Below are 19,624 nucleotides of genomic sequence, written 5' to 3'. Positions count from 1 at the left end.
CCGCCCCCAGAACAGCCACGCACAGCCGCCCCCAGCACAGCCACGCACAGCCGCCCCCAGCACAGCCACAGCCACGCACAGTCGCCCCCAGCACAGCCACAGCCGCCCCCAGCACAGCCACACACAGCCGCCCCCAGCACAGCCAGAGCCACGCACAGTCGCCCTTAGCAGAGCCACGCACAGCCGCCCCAGCACAGCCACGCACAGCTGCCCCCAGCACAGCCACGCACAGCCGCCCCCAGCACAGCCACGCACAGCCGCCCCCAGCACAGCCACAGCCACGCACAGCCGCCCCCAGCACAGCCACGCACAACCGCCCCCAGCACAGCCGCCCCCAGCACAGCCGCCCCCAGCACAGCCACCCCCAGCACAGCTGCCCCCAGCACAGCTGCCCCAGCACAGCCACGCACAGCTGCCCCAAGCATAGCCACGCACAGCCGCCCCCAGCACAGCCACAGCCACGCACAGCCGCCCTCAGCACAGCCACGCACAGCCGCCCCCAGCACAGCCACGCACAGCCGCCCCCAGCACAGCCACGCACAGCCGCCCCCAGCACAGCCACGCACAGCCGCCCCCAGCACAGCCACAACCACGCACAGCCGCCTCCAGCACAGCCACGCACAGCCGCCCCCAGTACAGCCACGCACAGCCGCCCCCACCACACACAGCCGCCCCCAGCACAGCCACGCACAGCCGCCCCCCGCTCCCAGCACAGCCACGCACAGCCGCCCCCAGCACAGCCACGCACAGCCGCCCCCAGCACAGCCACGCACAGCTGCCCCCAGCACAGCCACGCACAGCCGCACCCAGCACAGCCAAGCACAGCCGCCCCCAGCACAGCCACGCACAGCTGCCCCCAGCATAGCCACGCACAGCCGCCCCCAGCACAGCCACGCACAGCTGCCCCCAGCACAGCCACGCACAGCCGCCCCCAGCACAGCCACGCACAGCCGACCCCAGCACAGCCACGCACAGCCGCCCCCAGCACAGCCACAACCACGCACAGCCGCCTCCAGCACAGCCACGCACAGCCGCCCCCAGTACAGCCACGCACAGCCGCCCCCACCACGCACAGCCGCCCCCAGCACAGCCACGCACAGCCGCCCCCAGCACAGCCGCCCCCCGCTCCCAGCACAGCCACGCACAGCCGCCCCCAGCACAGCCACGCACAGCCGCCCCCAGCACAGCTGCCCCCAGCACAGCCACGCACAGCAGCCCCCAGCACAGCCACGATCAGCCGCCCCATGCACAGCCACGCACAGCCGCCCCATGCAGCCATGCACAGCCTCTCCCAGCACAGCCACACACAGCGCCCCCAACACAGCCACGCACAGCCGCCCCCAGCACAGCCACACACAGCGCCCCCAGCACAGCTGCCCCCAGCACAGCCACACACAGCCGCCCCCAGCACAGCCACGCACAGCCGCCCCCAGCACAGCCACCCGCACTCGGGCAGTAGAGCCGGAGAGAGAAAGATGGGAGCAACATATGGCAGAATGGAAACAGGAACAGGCAGAATGGGTGCAGCACATTACAACAGAATGGGGGCACAGGATGGCAACAGCACATGACAGAATGGTTGCGCACCATGGGAGCAGCATATGACAGAATGGGGGCGCACACATGACAGGATGGGGGTGCAGGATGGGAGCACATGACAGGATGGGGGTGCAGGATGGGAGCACATGACAGGATGAGGGTGCAGGATGGGAGCACATGACAGGATGGGCGTGCAGGATGGGAGCACATGACAGGAAGGGGAACGCAGGATGGGAGCACATGACAGGATGGGGACGCAGGATGGGAGCATATGACAGGATGGGGACGCAGGATGGAGCAGCACATGACAGGATGGGGGTGCAGAATGGGAGCAGCCCATGACAGAATGGGGCGCAGGATGGGAGCAGCACATGACAGGATGGGGGTGCAGGATGGGAACAGCCCATGACAGAATGGGGGCGCAGGATGGGAGCAGCAAATGACAGAATGGGGGTGCAGGATGGGAACAGCACATGACAGGACGGGGGCGCAGGATGGAGCAGCACATGACAGGATGGGGACGCAGGATGGGAGCAGCACATGTCAGGATGGGGACGCAGGATGGTGCAGCACATGACAGGATGGAGACCATATAGTAATATAAATGCTCGCCACACGGGCGTAGAACGGGTTCAATAGCTAGTATACTATATACAGGAGAGATGACACACAGGTATATACTATATACAGGAGGAGATGTCACACAGGTATATACTATATACAGGAGGAGATGACACACAGGTACATACTATATACAGGAGGAGATGACACACAGGTATATACTATATACAGGAGATGACACACTGGTACATACTATATACAGGGGAGATGACATACAGGTACATACTATATACAGGGGAGATGACACACACTGTTATGATCTGGTGGTTTAGGAGCAACATGGAACGAGCTCTGAAGGACGTGGTAACTGTACTGACCGCAGTCCCTAAGCTCAACACAACACTAGAAGTAGCCGTGAAATGCTCCTAACTCTCCCTAGGCATCTCGTCACAGCCTAAGAGCTAACTACCCCTAAAGATAGAAGCAGGAAAGCTATCTTGCCTCAGAGAAAATCCCCAAAGGATAGATTAGCCCCCCACAAATAATGACTGTGAGTGGAGAGGGAAAAGGCATACACAGAATGAAACCAGGATGAGCACAGGAGGCCAGTCTAGCTAAAAAGATAGGACAGGATAGAATACTGTGCGGTCAGTATAAAACACTACAAAAAAAATCCACGCAGAGTTTACAAAAATCTCCACACCTGACTAAAGGTGTGGAGGGTAAATCTGCTTCCCAGAGCTTCCAGCAAGACAGAATTAATTCATACCGATAAGCTGGACAAACATAGAAAGCACAGAACGGATAAGTCCACAATCTATGGACAGAAAAGAGCAAGCAAAAACTTAGCTTTGCAGAACTGGTCAGGATAACAGGGAAATCCAAAGAGATGTGAATCCAACCAGGAACCATATACAAGTGGCACTGGCTGAAGGAAAAGCCAGGCCTAAATAGCAGAGCAGAAGAGACGATAAGTGGAGGCAGCTGATGACAGCTAACTCCAAGGAGCAGCCATACCACTAGAAACCACAAGAGGGAGCCCAAGAGCAGAACTCACAAAAGTGCCACTTACAACCACCGGAGGGAACCCAAGAGCGGAATTCACAACAGTACCCCCCCCCCTTGAGGAGGGGTCACCGAACCCTCACCAGAGCCACCAGGCCAATCAGGACGAGCCAAATGAAAAGCACGAACCAAATCGGTGGCATGGACATCGGAGGCAACAACCCAAGAATTATCCTCCTGGCCATAACCCTTCCACTTGACAAGATACTGAAGCCTCCGCCTCGAAAAACAAGAATCCAAAATCTTCTCAACCTCATATTCCAACTCTCCCTCAACCAACACCGGGGCAGGAGGGTCAACAGAGGGAACAACGGGCACCACATATCTCCGCAACAAAGATCTATGGAAAACATTATGAATGGCAAAAGAGGCTGGAAGAGCCAAACGAAAAGACACCGGATTAATAATTTCAGAAATTTTACAAGGGCCAATAAACCGAGGTTTAAACTTAGGGGAAGAAACCTTCATAGGAACATGACGAGAAGACAACCAAACCAAATCCCCCACACGAAGCCGGGGACCAACACACCGACGGCGGTTAGCAAAACGTTGAGCCCTTTCCTGAGACAACGTCAAATTGTCCACCACATGAGTCCAAATCTGCTGCAGCCTGTCCACCACAGAATCAACACCAGGACAATCAGAAGGCTCAACCTGCCCAGAAGAAAAACGAGGATGAAAACCAAAATTACAAAAGAAAGGTGAAACCAAAGTAGCCGAACTAGCCCGATTATTAAGGGCAAACTCGGCCAACGGCAAAAAAGACACCCAATCATCCTGATCAGCAGACACAAAGCATCTCAAATAGGTCTCCAAGGTCTGATTAGTTCGCTCAGTTTGGCCATTAGTCTGAGGATGAAACGCCGAAGAAAAAGACAAATCAATGCCCATCCTAGCACAAAAGGCCCGCCAAAATCTAGAGACAAACTGAGAACCTCTGTCAGACACAATATTCTCCAGAATGCCATGCAAACGAACCACATGCTGAAAAAATAATGGAACCATATCTGAGGAGGAAGGCAACTTAGGCAAAGGCACCAGATGGACCATTTTAGAGAACCGGTCACAAACAACCCAGATAACAGACATCTTCTGGGAAACAGGAAGATCCTAAATAAAATCCATGGAAATATGCATCCAGGGCCTCTCAGGGACCGGCAAAGGCAAAAGCAACCCACTAGCGCGGGAACAACAAGGCTTGACCCGGGCGCAAGTCCCACAGGACTGCACAAAAGCACACACATTGCGCGACAAGGAAGGCCACCAAAAGGACCTAGCAACCAAATCTCTGGTACCAAAAATCCCAGAATGACCAGCCAACACTGAACAATGAACCTCAGAAATTACCTTACTTGTCCATCTATCAGGAACAAACAGCTTCCCCACTGGACAGTGGTCAGGCCTATCAGCCTGAAATTCCTGAAGCACCCACCGTAAATCAGGGGAGATAGCAGAAAGAATCACCCCCTCCTTAAGAATGCCAACCAGCTCAAGGACTCCAGGAGAATCAGGCGAAAAACTCCTAGAGAGGGCATCAGCCTTAACATTCTTAGATCCCGGAAGATACGAGACCACGAAATCAAAACGGGAGAAAAACAGGGACCATCGAGCCTGTCTAGGATTAAGCCGCTTGGCCGACTCGAGGTAAATCAGATTCTTATGATCGGTCAGGACCACAACGCGGTGTTTAGCTCCCTCAAGCCAATGTCGCCACTCCTCAAATGCCCACTTCACAGCCAACAACTCCCGATTGCCGACATCATAATTGCATTCCGCAGGCGAAAACTTTCTAGAAAAAAAAGCACACGGTTTCATCAAAGACCCATCAGACTCCCTCTGAGACAAAACGGCCCGTGCCCCAATCTCAGACGCGTCAACCTCAACCTGAAATGGAAGAGAAACATCCAGCTGACGCAACACAGGGGCAGAAGTAAATTGGCGTTTAAGCTCCCGAAAGGCCTCAACAGCCTCAGAGGACCAATTCGTCACATCAGCGCCTTTCTTCGTCAAATCAGTAAGGGGCTTAACCACACTGGAAAAGTTGGCAATGAAACGGCGATAAAAATTAGCAAAGCCCAAAAATTTTTGAAGGCCTTTCACAGATGTGGCTTGGATCCAGTCATGAATAGCTTGGACCTTAACAGGATCCATTTCTATAGACAGGGAGAAAAAATAAAACCCAAAAAAGAGACCTTCTGAACTCCAAATAGGCACTTAGACCCCTTCACAAACAAAGCATTATCACGAAGGATCTGGAACACCATCCTGACCTGCTTCACATGAGACTCCCAATCATCGGAAAAAATAAAAATATCATCCAAATATACTACCATGAATTTATCAAGATAATTGCGGAAAATATCATGCATGAAAGACTGGAACACAGATGGAGCATTAGAGAGCCCAAATGGCATCACAAGGTATTCAAAATGGCCTTCGGGCGTATTAAATGCAGTTTTCCATTCGTCACCCTGTTTAATACGAACAAGATTATATGCCCCTCGGAGGTCAATCTTAGTAAACCAACTAGCCCCCTTAATCTGAGCAAACAAATCAGTAAGCAAAGGCAAGGGGTATTGGAATTTGACCGTGATCTTATTAAGAAGACGATAATCAATACAGGGTCTCAAGGAGCCATCCTTCTTAGCAACAAAAAAGAAACCCGCTCCCAATGGTGATGAAGAGGGCCGAATATGCCCCTTCTCCAAAGACTCCTTAACATAACTCCGCATGGCGGCATGCTCTGGCACAGACAGATTGAAAAGTCAGCCCTTAGGGAACTTGCAACCAGGAATCAAGTTAATAGCACAATCACAGTCCCTGTGTGGAGGAAGGGAACTGGACTTGGGCTCATCAAATACATCCTGGAAATCCGACAAAAACTCAGGGACCTCAGAAGAGGGGGAAGAGGAAATTGACATCAAAGGAACGTCACTATGTACCCCTTGACAACCCCAACTAGTCACCGACATAGTTTTCCAATCCAGCACCGGATTATGTTCCTGTAACCATGGAAAACCCAGTACAACAACATCATGCAGGTTATGCAACACCAGAAAACGGCAATCTTCCTGATGTGCAGGAGCCATGTACATAGTCATCTGTGTCCAGTACTGAGGCTTATCCCTTGGCCAAGGGTGTAGCATCAATACCCCTCAAAGGAATAGGGCTCTGCAAAGGCTGCAAGGAAAAACCACAGCGCCTGGCGAATTCTAAGTCCATTAAGTTCAGGGCAGCGCCTGAATCCACAAATGCCATGACAGAAAAGGACGACAATGAGCAAATCAGGGTCACAGATAAGAGAAATTTAGGCTGTATAGTACTAATGGTAACAGACCTAGCGACTCTCTTAGTACGCTTAGGGCAATCAGAGATAACATGAGCAGAATCAACACAGTAAAAACACAGCCTATTCTGATGTCTGAATTCCTGCCGTTCTGTTCTAGTCAAAATCCTATCACATTGCATAGGTTCAGGACTCTGTTCAGAGGACACTGCCATATGGTGCACAGCTTCGCGCGCAGGCACCGATCAATCTGAATGGCTAGCGACATAGATTCACTCAAACCGGCAGGCGTAGGAAAGCCCACCATAACATCTTTAAGGGCTTCAGAAAGACGTTTTCTGAAAATAGCAGCCAGAGCCTCTTCATTCCATTTAGTGAGCACAGACCATTTTCTAAATTTCTGGCAGTATAACTCTGCCGCTTCCTGACCTTGACACAAGGCCAACAGGGTTTTTTCTGCCTGATCCACAGAATTGGGTTCGTCATACAATAATCCGAGCGCTAGAAAAAATGCATCAACATTCAATAATGCCGGATCCCCGGTTTCAAGAGAAAAAGCCCAGTCTTGAGGGTCACCACTGTTGTGAATTCTGTGGCTGAATTCACTCCTGTGGTCACAAGTGGTACTGCAGCTTCTGGGCTTCCTCCCTCAGGTGTTCTGGTGAGCTCGTTGGCTGCCTTGTTATTTAACTCCACCTGATTCTGTCTTCCTTGCTCCTTGTCAATGTTCCAGTGTTGGATCTGAGCTTCTGGATCTTTCCTGTGGCCTGCTGCTCTGCTTAGATAAGTGCTTCTTTGCTTTTGTTGCTGTTTTTTCTGTCCAGCTTGTCTATTCGTTTTTGCTGGTAGCTCTGAGACGCAAAGGGTGTACCGCCGTGCCGTTAGTTCGGCACGGTGGGTCTTTTTGCCCCTTTGCATGGTTTTTTGCTTTAGGGTTTTTTGTAGACTGCAAAGTTCTCTTTGCTATCCTCGCTCTATCTAGAATATCGGGCCTCACTTTGCTGAATCTATTTCATCCCTACGTTTTGTCTTTTCATCTTGCTAACAGTCATTATATGTGGGGGGCTGCCTTTTCCTTTGGGGTATTTCTCTGAGGCAAGTCAGGCTTGTTTTTCTATCTTCAGGCTAGTCAGTTCCTCAGGCTGTGCCGAGTTGCATAGGTAGTGTCAGGCGCAATCCACAGCTGCCTTTAGTTGTGTTTAGGATAGGTTCAGGTATTGCGGTCTACAGAGATTCCACGTCTCAGAGCTCGTTCTATTGTTTTTGGGTTATTGTCAGATCACTGTATGTGCTCTGATTACTGGCACACTGTGTTACTGGATTGCCTTCATAACACACCACGCAGCAAGGATATGATGATTTTTACTTGCTGAATGGGATCACCAGAAGAACGGGGTTTCAAAGCAAAAAACAATTTGCAGTTATTTTTAAAGTTCAAAAACTTGGATCTGTCCCCAAAAAACAAATCAGGGGTAGGAATTCTAGGCTCTAAAGCCGGAGTCTGGACAACATAGTCCTGGATACTCTGTACTCTTGCAGAAAGTTGATCCACACGAGAAAACAACCCCTGAACATCCATGCCAAAGCATATATCCTGAACCACCCAGACATCAAGAGGAAAAAAATGACAAACCAGAGCACAGAAAAAAAAATGGTTCAGAACTTTCTTTTCCTTCTTTTGAGATGCATTTAATTCATTTTTGGCCACTTGTACTGTTATGATCTGGTGGTTTAGGAGCAACATGGAACGAGCTCTGAAGGACGTGGTAACTGTACTGACCGCAGTCCCTAAGCTCAACACAACACTAGAAGTAGCCGTGAAATGCTCCTAACTCTCCCTAGGCATCTCGTCACAGCCTAAAAGCTAACTACCCCTAAAGATAGAAGCAGGAAAGCTATCTTGCCTCAGAGAAAATCCCCAAAGGATAGATTAGCCCCCCACAAATAATGACTGTGAGTGGAGAGGGAAAAGACATACACAGAATGAAACCAGGATGAGCACAGGAGGCCAGTGTAGCTAAAAAGATAGGACAGGATAGAATACTGTGCGGTCAGTATAAAACACTACAAAAAAAAATCCACGCAGAGTTTACAAAAATCTCCACACCTGACTAAAGGTGTGGAGGGTAAATCTGCTTCCCAGAGCTTCCAGCAAGACAGAATTAATTCATACCGATAAGCTGGACAAACATAGAAAGCACAGAACGGATAAGCCCACAATCTATGGACAGAAAAGAGCAAGCAAAAACTTAGCTTTGCAGAACTGGTCAGGATAAAAGGGAAATCCAAAGAGATGTGAATCCAACCAGGAACCATATACAAGTGGCACTGGCTGAAGGAAAAGCCAGGCCTAAATAGCAGAGCAGAAGAGACAATAAGTGGAGGCAGCTGATGACAGCTAACTCCAAGGAGCAGCCATACCACTAGAAACCACAAGAGGGAGCCCAAGAGCAGAACTCACAAAAGTGCCACTTACAACCACCGGAGGGAACCCAAGAGCGGAATTCACAACAACACAGGTATATACTATATACAGGAAGAGATGACACACAGGTATACACTATATACAGGAGGAGATGACACACATATATACTATATACAGGGGAGATGACACACAGATATATATTATATACAGGAGAGATGACACACAGGTATATACTATATAGAGGAGGAGATGACACACAGGTATATACTATATACAGGAGGAGATGACACACAGGTATATACTATATACAGGAGGAGATGACACACAGGTATATACTATATACAGGGGAGATGACATGCAGGTACTTACTATATACAGGGGAGATGACACACAGGTATATACTATATACAGGGGAGATGACACAGGTATATACTATATACAGGAGGAGATGACACACAGGTATATACTATATACAGGAGGAGATGACACACAGGTATATACTATATACAGGGGAGATGACACACACATATATACTATATACAGGGGAGATGACACACAGGTATATACTATATACAGGAGGAGATGACACACACATATATACTATATACAGGGGAGATGACACACAGGAATATACTATATACAGGAGGAGATGACATACAGGTATATACTATATACAGGAGGAGATAACATACAGGTACATAATATATACAGGGGAGATGACACACAGGTATACACTATATACAGGGAGATGACACATAGGTATATACTATATACAAGGGAGATGACACACAGGTATATACTATATATAGGAGGAGATGACACACAGGTATATACTATATACAGGAGGAGATGACATACAGGTATATACTATATACAGGAGGAGATGACACACGGGTATATACCATATACAGGGGAGATGACACACGCATATACTATATACAGGAGGAGATGACATACAGGTATATACTATATAAAAGAAGAGATGACACAGAGGTGTATACTATATACAGGAGGAGATGACACACAGGTATATACTATATACAGGAGGAGATGACACACAGATATATACTATATACAGGAGCAAATGACACACAGGTATATACTATATACAGGAGGAGATGACATACAGGTACATACTATATACAGGAGGAAATGACACAGGTATATACTATATACAGGAGCAGATGGCACACAGGTATATACTATATACAGGACGAGATGACTTACAGGTATATACTATATAAAAGAAGAGATGACACATAGGTGTATAAAGGAGGAGATGACATACAGCAGGTATGTAATATATACAGGGGAAATGTCATACAGGTATATACTATATACAGGAAGAGATGACATACAGCAGGTATATACTATTTACAGGGGAGATGACATACAGGAATATACTATATACAGGAGATGACATACAGGTGTTTACTATATGTAAGGGAGATGACAAACATGTATATACTGAGGGGAAAATGAGAGGTGTGAGGTGAAAATGAGCGGTGTGAGGTAAAAATGAAAAGTTGTGAGTGCAAAATGAGAGGAGTGAGGGAAAATAGTGGAGTGATCGGAAAATGACAGATGTGAGGTCGAAATGACAAGTGTTAGGGGGGAATGAGAGTAGTGGGGGGAAAATAAGAGGAGTGAGGGGGAAAATGAGAGGTGTAAGGGAGAAAATGAGAGATGTGAAGGGGAAAATGAGAGGCGTAATGGGAAAATAAGACAAGTGAGGTGCTATAACTAATCACAGATATTTACTATGCCTAGGCAACGCCGGGCTCTTCAGCTAGTTTAAAATAAAACCAGAGAATAATCATCCTTTTCAGTGGCACCATTCTAGCAATGGTGACGCTGCTGTTATCAGAGGGTGACCATGTCATGTCATGTACTAGCTGCACGCAATAAGCCTCTTTGGATGCAGTTCCCCCAAAAAATTTTTAGGGCAGACATCCGATCTGGTGAAATAGTAAATGCTTCAGCTGAGGAACATGTGCTTATTCGCCGCATCCGACACATGACACAACAATGTTATGTCTCCCTCTGATAACAACGGCACTGACATTGCAGGAACTGTGCCACTGAAAGAAATGAGCATCCAATGGTTATAGGGATCCTGAAATGATAAAGCAAGTATTGTTCATTAGTGAACATCCCTCAGTAATCTGTATATCCTCTCAGAAATGAATAGGCCCCTGGCATACCAGGTGTTCTGTTTGATGAATCCTGTCATAAATCACACTCTGTGAGTATCTCCAGGCTCTTTATTCACATCATGTCTCAACCTCCATTACATGAATTCTGAGTACAACAACATCCAACAAGTTCCAAACAAAGAATATAGAACACACATAAAAGATATTGCTACACCAGGGAACATTTTTTTTTCTCAACTAACTGCTTTTAACTATGACGAAACTCTATTTATTTCACTTACCTTTAATATCACAGCGCTTTACAGATATTAAAAGGTCACAATCCAGATTCCCTATCAGTATATCTTTGGAATGTGGGAGGAAACCAGAGACACCCACACAAACACTGTGAGAACATACAAACTCCTTGCTGATGTTGTCCTTGGTGGGATTTGAACCCCACATCCCAGCACTGCAAGCAACGGTGCTAAACACTGAACCACCATGCTGCCTATAGATAAGATAATTGCTTAACAGAAAAGGCTCGGTATTGACCAAACGTATTCATGCATTTCCATTAGGAATAGCAAATAACACCACAATGCAGAGAATTCTAATTTCATGAGGAATAAAAGTATTTACTAAAACATGTCAGAAATAATGATATGTCATCTTTTATATATTCTACCTGTGAATGCTTCTGATCAGGGCTGTGTTTTTTTGACTAGTCTCCTTTGTGATATTACTGTGCAAAGCATCAGTGTAGAACTGCTACTTGACTTTTATATAGTCACTGTTTAATGATCTTACTGGTTGTATTATGCTAGTATACTAGTACATACACTAATTAACAAAACAAATCCCAAGGACAATACCTCACTTTTTTCCCCTTGAAAAAGTGAGGTATTAACAAGCGAAACGTGCATTAGGGATTTATCTGTATGTGAGCTGGGGATTATTTTTTGCTAAAAGCTTTGATGAATTGGAGCTGTAGTCCCTAGTCGGCTATTCAAAATATTTTATCTCTGAAAGGCTGAAGCATTTAAGAGCAAACAGAGCAGCCAGCATCTGATTCATGCTGAACGTAGTTAGGGAAGTATGAGTCTCATGACTGGTTGCCTTTAAATTTGGCAATGTGAACGTATACCACCTTTTACACCAATATTGATCTGCTAGATTTGAATCAGGGAAACGCTGAGCAGGGCCAAGAGTGTTGAAGTACAAACTGTATATCTATTCTGCAGATTTCCAAACTACCGCTGAAAGTGACATCAGCACAAGAAAAGTGTAACAAGACCTTCTTGCCATGCTTTCCATGAAGTAGGAACTGTACACCAATACCCCATCATCCACAATATATTGCAAAAAGTTGTCTGAGACTCGGGAGCATTGAAAAGTATTCTCTTTCAGTCTGAAGGATAAATCTGGGATTTGACAGGGAACATTACTTTTTGAAATGTATAGTGCTTATAAAGTTTTCTGGAGGAAGAATAAAGGTGTGAATTGTTTCTCAGGAATTGGGCTAGGGCAGTGGTGGCAAACCTATGGCACACGTGCCAGAGGGGGCAATCAGAGACCTCCCAGTGGGCATGCACTCCATATCCTCAAAACTAGCTCCGCCACCACTCTCCTCAGCCTGCTCATAATCTCCGGGACCCTCATCACTAGAGCCAGCGCCGCGGCCACTCTCCTCTGCTCCTAACTCTCCCATCAAGCCGCGCGCCATTCCATCAGTTTGCGCACGTGCTAAGGATGGGGATTGCAGCAGTACTATTGCCGAGATGGAGCATGTGCCCACAGGAAGGGCTGATACAGTGGGGCAAAAAAGTATTTAGTCAGTCAGCAATAGTGCAAGTTCCACCACTTAAAAAGATGAGAGGCGTCTGTAATTTACATCATAGGTAGACCTCAACTATGGGAGATAAACTGAAAAAAAAAAATCCAGAAAATCACATTGTCTGTTTTTTTATCATTTTATTTGCATATTATGGTGGAAAATAAGTATTTGGTCAGAAACAAACAATCAAGATTTCTGGCTCTCACAGACCTGTAACTTCTTCTTTAAGAGTCTCCTCTTTCCTCCACTCATTACCTGTAGTAATGGCACCTGTTTAAACTTGTTATCAGTATAAAAAGATGCCTGTGCACACCCTCAAACAGTCTGACTCCAAACTCCACTATGGTGAAGACCAAAGAGCTGTCAAAGGACACCAGAAACAAAATTGTAGCCCTGCACCAGGCTGGGAAGACTGAATCTGCAATAGCCAACCAGCTTGGAGTGAAGAAATCAACAGTGGGAGCAATAATTGGAAAATGGAAGACATACAAGACCACTGATAATCTCCCTCGATCTGGGGCTCCACGCAAAATCCCACCCCGTGGGGTCAGAATGATCACAAGAACGGTGAGCAAAAATCCCAGAACCACGCGGGGGGACCTAGTGAATGAACTGCAGAGAGCTGGGACCAATGTAACAAGGCCTACGATAAGTAACACACTACGCCACCATGGACTCAGATCCTGCAGTGCCAGACGTGTCCCACTGCTTAAGCCAGTACATGTCCGGGCCCGTCTGAAGTTTGCTAGAGAGCATTTGGATGATCCAGAGGAGTTTTGGGAGAATGTCCTATGGTCTGATGAAACCAAACTGGAACTGTTTGGTAGAAACACAACTTGTCGTGTTTGGAGGAAAAAGAATACTGAGTTGCATCCATCAAACACCATACCTACTGTAAAGCATGGTGGTGGAAACATCATGCTTTGGGGCTGTTTCTCTGCAAAGGGGCCAGGACGACTGATCCGGGTACATGAAAGAATGAATAGGGCCATGTATCGTGAGATTTTGAGTGCAAACCTCCTTCCATCAGCAAGGGCATTGAAGATGAAACGTGGCTGGGTCTTTCAACATGACAATGATCCAAAGCACACCGCCAGGGCAACGAAGGAGTGGCTTCGTAAGAAGCATTTCAAGGTCCTGGAGTGGCCTAGCCAGTCTCCAGATCTCAACCCTATAGAAAACCTTTGGAGGGAGTTGAAAGTCCGTGTTGCCAAGCGAAAAGCCCAAAACATCACTGCTCTAGAGGAGATCTGCATGGAGGAATGGGCCAACATACCAACAACAGTGTGTGGCAACCTTGTGAAGACTTACAGAAAACGTTTGACCTCTGTCATTGCCAACAAAGGATATATTACAAAGTATTGAGATTAAATTTTGTTTCTGACCAAATACTTATTTTCCACCATAATATGCAAATAAAATGTTAAAAAAACAGACAATGTGATTTTCTGGATTTTTTTTTCTCAGTTTGTCTCCCATAGTTCCCATAGAGTTCTACCTATGATGTAAATTACAGACGCCTCTCATCTTTTTAAGTGGTGGAACTTGCACTATTGCTGACTGACTAAATACTTTTTTGCCCCACTGTATATGAAGAGACCAGATCAGCGATGGAACAGGCAGAGGTTGAGTAGATTTTTTTTTAATGCAAGGCCATTGTACAGTATGGAGCAGTATATGGGGCCATTACACAGTATGCAACATCATGTGGGACCATTATATTGTATGCAGCATCATGTGGGGCCATTATATTGTATGCAGCATCATGTGGGGCCTTTATATTGTGTGCAGCATCATGTGGAGCCATTATACAGTATGCATCATCATGTGGGGTTATTATACTCTATGCAGCATCATGTGCGGCTATTATACTGTATGCAGCATCTTGTGGGGCCATTATACAGTATGGAGCATCATGTGGGGCCATTATACAGTATGGAGCACTATGTGTGGCCACTATACAGTAGGCAGCATCATAAATTGCTGTGTTGGCACTTTGCGATAAATAAGTGGGTTTTAGATTGCAGTTTGGGCACTCGGTCTCTAAAAGGTTTGCCATGACAGGGCTAGGGAATATGTAATGAAATTGCTTTTTAGTTTCATATGTTGCAATTTCTGTACTTTAAAGTTCTAAGACCCACCTTGTCTTCTTGACCTTTGTAACTAGCAAGATATGACTGATGGCCAATTAATCTGCTATAAAAATGTGCAGCGCCCCAGAGACCTGGTCGTTGCAGTATGGCACTCTGCCGCTAAGGAGAGTGGCGGTACGTCTGATGGCACTAAGGAGTTCTCCTGACCAGGTATCACCAGAACACTTTACACTTTACACTCCGGCCACTAGGGGGAGAAAAAGGCTTTATTTATTGGGCCACTCCTCACACTGGTAAAACTAGGGGCTGGGGAGGAAGTTAGTCAGAAGCTGACTGGGTTGGAAACAGGCAACATCCCGTGGCAGGGGGTGTTGCAGGGAGAAGGCACAGGGGGGTCCCTGTCAGGCGTGAGAACCTGGCAGGTGCCTAGTGAACAGAACAGAACGTAACGGAACCGCGCCTGCACACCCTGCGGCAGTATCCAGGAGAGAGACACGAAGGGAAGGATATTGTGGAACAGTGTAAACGAGATCAGCACAAAGGAGAGCCAGTAAGAGTTGTGCCGAGAAAGAGAGGCAACATCTTACTGAGGCGCGTAGTCGGTGGCCGGATCACTGTAGGGGTAACTGACTTCAGGCCTTACTTCAAATTCCGCTGGACAGTTAATCATAGGTTGGCTGTCTACCTCCTACACCTACGAAGACATAGGGGGCAACATTGGGAGAGGGGCATCTCTAGGGTCCCGGAAGACCTCCAAGCCTTCCCGTCAAACGGGTGGTGTCCTAGCCAAAATATACCTGGGGGACGTTAGAAACTAGCAACATCTGGAACCAAAGAACGAGAGAGGGAAAGAAAGCTGTAGAGAACGAACGAACGAGAGCAGCAGTTGTGAGGACTATTCCGAATGCTCAGCAGGGTAAGACTACAACACACAGGCGCTATAGGTAGGCAACGATTTCCATCTGCGAGGGAAACTCTGGATGTACCCATCGGACCGGCCGGTCTCTGATAGCCCGGTTGAACGTGCTCTGGACTGAGGATATTGAAGTCTTCAGTAAAGAGGTAAAGAAACTGCAACCTTGTGTCCTCGTTATTGCCTGCACCTCACACCATCACCATCTACCTTACTGGGAAGCCCTGGGGACATACTTCACCTGTGGGAAGGTATACCATCCAGCTGCCATTCCACCACCCCAGCAGACTCCACAGCAGCATCGGTCACCCTAACCGAACACCACAGGTGGCGTCATGAACCCCTGACAGACTGTACCACCACCTTCATTGGACGCCCCCTAGCAGGGTCGCGGACCGGGCCTAGCCACCATGACAGCCTCAGCACCGAACCAGAGAGGCCCAGTACCAAGAACCCGTGGCCCTGTGTCTGGGGGCGATCCAACTTGGCGTCACGAACAGGATCTTACTTAAGCCTGAAAAATCAGGTCATGTGTGCCTTGGAACTGTGATTGAAACGTGTTTGGACTGTGATTTATTGCAAAGACTGTGTATTGCTATCTGCCGCAAGATTCCCGCCAAAACCGCCATCATTGCCGCGCCACGAGGAGCGCAGGAGAAGAAGAAGGGCGTGGAAGTGGGCGTGAGCAAGCTGAAGAGCGCAAAAAGTAATGGCCGCCCAGTCTAAATATTTCTGTACTTTGAGGACGTGTCCGTCAGCAGCCGAGATCCGCCTCCTGATCCTCAGTGGAGGGCGGAGACAAAGAAAACGAAACCGCCCACGAAGGAGAGAGCGGGAAAAGGACAAGGAGGGAGAAGAAGTAAGCCATGTGGGAGACGCCATGGCCAGCCGACCGGGATTGGAGCGTGGGGTCGGAGCAGAGGACTCCCCCAGCTACCCAGAGAGATACCGCGGCCAGGCGTCACCTGTTGGCCCCGACTTCCTGCAGGCCGGAGTGGACGAGCTCAGCGATCAACTCCGGCGGACGCAGCTGAGCACTGAGGCCGGGTGGAAGGAGACTGTCATCAGGGGCCTCACCAGACGTCTGTCATCTACCTTACTGGGAAGCCCTGGGGACATACTTCACCTGTGGGAAGGTATACCATCCAGCTGCCATTCCACCACCCCAGCGGACCCCACAGCAGCGTCGGTCACCCTGACCGAACACCACAGGTGGCGTCACGAACCACTGACTGTACCACCACCTTCATTGGACGCCCCCTAGCAGGGTCGCGGACCGGGCCTAGCCACCGTGACAGCCTCAGCACCGAACCAGAGAGGCCCGGTACCGAGAACCCGTGGCCCTGTGTCTGGGGGCGATCCAACTGTTCTTCAGGGTGTCTTCTTTATATTGGCTTAGTATTCAATACCATTCCATGTTGATTATATATAGACTTACTAGTCAGCACTCTCCTATTCCCACAATTCCCAAGTGTCAGGGAAAAAAGTTGATCACTTGACTAAAAAATTTATGAGAGGGCGAGCTAGTGTATGAGTGGCTAAAGGCGGTAAAGTTGCTCAATGGTCAGCACTGTAGCCTTGCAGTGCTTGAGTCCTGGGTTCAAATGCCACCATCTGTAAGGAATTTGTTCTCCCTGTGTGTGTATGGGTTTCCTCTTGGTACTCCGGTTTGCTTGGGTTTCCTCTGGCTACTTCGGTTTGCTCGGGTTTACTCTGGGTACTCCGATTTTCTCCTGAACTCCTAAGACATACTGATAAAGGATATAGTTTGTGAGCACCAATGGAGGCAAATGGAGGTAAATGGAGGTAAATTGCTGTGGAATGTTATGTCATTGTATCAGTTTGTAAAATAAATAAGTGAATATCTGAGACGTCATTGATTTCAGGGTCTGAGGATGAGATTCAGACTACGATTAGCTAAATAATACAAAGCACTCTACCTTAGAATGGGTTAAGATTTACTTAAATATCCGTATTACCGAGGCGCACAGTAGCAAATGTATTAAATCATTTAATTTGAAAATATTTCAGAAAATTATTAAAAAGTAATACTTCTTTGTGAGAACAGATTAAAGGTAATTCTTTAGATTGTGAGCCCCATTGGGGACAGCGATGATAATGTCTGTAAAGCGCTGCGGAATATGTTAGTGCTATATAAAATAAAGATTATTATTATTCTTTCAATATAAAATATCAAGATTTAGGGTAAATTGAAAACTTGTGTTCAATCAATTGTTTGATCAGACAGATTTACAAAATGAGTTGTAGCATAGTTCCTGACTTTCAGGTATAAATAAGATTGTCACGCTCACGCCCTGACTGGTGAGCGTGAGCTCTGGGGGTTTGTGGCCCCACTGTGACACAAACCAGACTACCCTGGAAGGGGCGTGACTATGACAGCTGCCTGGGTTTTTACTGGAGCCTCTGATGGTGAGGTCAGGCTTGTGCAGCAGGCAGCTGCCAGGTGCTACTCCAGGGTGGTGTCTGGCTGTGGCTGCATATCCCACTTGGAGAACAGGAATACTAGGACAGGTGCGGGCATCAGGCAGGACCGGCAGAAGAGCATGGCTGAAACTCAGACGACTAGGGTGGCACAGCTGAGACACAGGGCTGGCAGAGAACACAGTGCTGGCAGAGAACACAGGGCTGGCAGAGAACACAGGGCTGGCTGGTGTGGTGTATGAAGGAACAGGTAGGGACCTGTTCACACAGGAGGTGCAGGTATGGATATGTAGTAAGAAGAAACAGGTAGGGACCTGTTCACACTGGAGGTGCAGGTACGGAAGGAAAGGAGAATGAAGGAACAGGTTGGGACCTGTTCACACAGGAATAGAAGTGCAAGGCTGCAGATAGGAGCGGAAGAGCAGCAAGAGATAGTGTAGCAACAAAAGCTAAACAGAGCAGAACTGCAAGGAATGCAGAGAGGAGCTGCAGCAAGAGATTTCTGCAGAAGCTAAGCAGAGCAGAGCCAAAAGGAATGTGGAGAGGAGCTGCAGCAAGGGATAACTGCAGCAGAAGCTAAGCAGAGCGGAGCCACAAGGAATGTGTAGAGGAGCTGCAGCAAGAGGTTTCTGCAGCAGCAAAGCAGAGAACCGCAAGGAATGCGGAGAGAAGCTGCAGCAAGAGAATACTGCAGCAGCAGAAGCTAAGCAGAGTAGAACGGAGCAGAACTGCAGGAGTGTGGAGCAGAGGTAAAGCCACAAAGGTACAGAGCAGACAGAGCCACAAGAGTGCGGAGAATAAGCAGACTGAGAACACAAGGAAAGACACAACAGGGAAGGAAGCCATAGACAAGGAGACAGAGGTAGGACAAAGTACAGGCAAGGTAATGGAACAAGACACAGGGACAAAGACACAGGGACCAGAATATTCTGCCTCCTGGAGGGCGGACAACAAGATCAAGGAAAAAAAACATAAAAAGACTCTAGATAGGGAGTAACACAGAGCAAGGCCTGGCAAACTCAGAAACTAAACACAAACTGAGCTAACACATTGCACAGGCCCAGTCCACTGGGTGGAGCTGCACAAAATACTGGAGGCCTCTTGGTAATTGGTCAGGAACAGATTAGACAGGTGCACTTGATTCCTATAAGTACCAGAGAATTCAGGCGCCGCCCCCCTGCGCACACAGCCAGGAAGCATGCAGAGATCAGAGGAACAGAATATGGAGCTGGCAAGAAACAGAAACCACATCATGGCCTGGAGCAGTGGGTAAGATAGTGTGAGAGATGAGAGGCCATGCCGTGATGCCAGCAGAGTTGTTACAAAGA

The sequence above is a fragment of the Ranitomeya imitator genome, chromosome 6 (genome assembly GCF_032444005.1).
Source record: "Ranitomeya imitator isolate aRanImi1 chromosome 6, aRanImi1.pri, whole genome shotgun sequence".
NCBI classification, from domain to species: domain Eukaryota; kingdom Metazoa; phylum Chordata; class Amphibia; order Anura; family Dendrobatidae; genus Ranitomeya; species Ranitomeya imitator.
This window is presented reverse-complemented; position numbering follows the sequence as displayed.